At 38.9% G+C, this 1,400-nt stretch overlaps 1 non-coding gene across 1 annotated transcript; it reads left to right on the top strand.

Annotated features, from left to right (window-relative positions):
- The first annotated feature begins 477 nt into the window (after positions 1–477).
- LOC139188307 (small nucleolar RNA R71) lies at positions 478–588 on the top strand. The gene has a single exon (XR_011571675.1). It is a non-coding gene; the product is annotated as a small nucleolar RNA R71 (small nucleolar RNA).
- The last annotated feature ends 812 nt before the right edge of the window (positions 589–1,400 follow it).

Below are 1,400 nucleotides of genomic sequence, written 5' to 3'. Positions count from 1 at the left end.
TGATTTTGATTGTTGTTCCTCCATGAAAGATTGGGATGATCTCTCCAACTTGGGTTATATGTGTTTGAATACACATCATTCCTTGGCCTTTGATTGTAAGAATTCATGAGGTTCACTTGTTCTTGGACAAATTCGGGGTAGGCTTCTTTAGATGGACATTGATGAGTAAGGTGGTTTGGTATGTTGCAAATGGCACACACCTCATTTGCTTTTGGCACCATGTTGAGCACGGCTTCAAGCTTCTTCTCTAGGTTAGCTACCTGCAAGGAAAGTTCATGATTAGAATTTGTTTCATACACTCCAACTTTCTTACCCCTTAGATCTTTGTGTTGAGCATTAGACCCCAACATCTCATAAATGTTATATGACTCTTGAGCATTCTTTTTCTTCAAAGCTCCACCTGCTGCATTATCAACAGTTGATTGACATGTTTGGGTTAGTCCATCATAGAAAATTTGCATTTGTAAATGAAAAGGTAACCCATGGTGTGGACATTGCAACAAAAGGCCTTTAAAACGCTCCCAACACTCATTGAAAGGTTCTCCATCATCTTGTTTGAAATTGAAGATTTGTCCCCTTAATGTGGCTGTCTTTTGAGTGGAGAAGAACTTCTCCAAGAACTTCTTAGCCACGGCATCCCAAGTGATGAGGGAACCCGGTGCTAGAGTCATCAACCAACTCTTGGCCCTATCTTTCAATGTGTAAGGGAATACTCTCATCCTCAAATTTGCTTCACTTACTCCCTGCAAAGGTAAACCACTCACAACATTATAGAATTCTTTCACATGAGCTAAAGGATCTTCATTAGGTAAGCCATAAAACGAGGGAAGCATATGAAAATGTGAAGATTTAAGATCATAGTTTCTAGCTTCGGTGGGCAGCAAGATGCATGAAGGAGAATTTGGTATGATTGGTTGAGCAAAGTCCTCCAAAGCTCGAAGTTCATCTTGGTTGTCCGCCATCTCTTCTTCTCTTTCCCAATTAATGTGCTTAGATCCTTCACTTGTTGAACTAGGCGAATTCCCTTCCTCTTCTTCACGGAAATTGGGTGAATTTGTTGGCACAAAGTTGTCAAAAGTATTGCTCTTTAACCGTTCAATTCTTTGGCCTAACTCAACAAGTCTATTTGACATAAACTTCCTGAAAACAAAACAAACAAGTTTGAATATAAATTAGCACTCTACTTAAAATAAACATAACAAGGGTTCATAACTAAACAAGCAATTACAAGGGACTGAAATCAGTCCCCGGCAACGGCGCCATTTTTGTTGATGATATGTTTTAAACCTTCCTAATGCTAAAACATATTGAGTATAATAGCATAAGTAAGGGTGTCGAATCCACAGGGACTAATTGGACCTATATAATCACTTGTTTTGCAAGAACCATATTAAATGACT

The sequence above is a fragment of the Malus domestica genome, chromosome 09 (genome assembly GCF_042453785.1).
Source record: "Malus domestica chromosome 09, GDT2T_hap1".
Lineage (NCBI taxonomy): Eukaryota > Viridiplantae > Streptophyta > Magnoliopsida > Rosales > Rosaceae > Malus > Malus domestica.
This window is presented reverse-complemented; position numbering and strand designations above follow the sequence as displayed.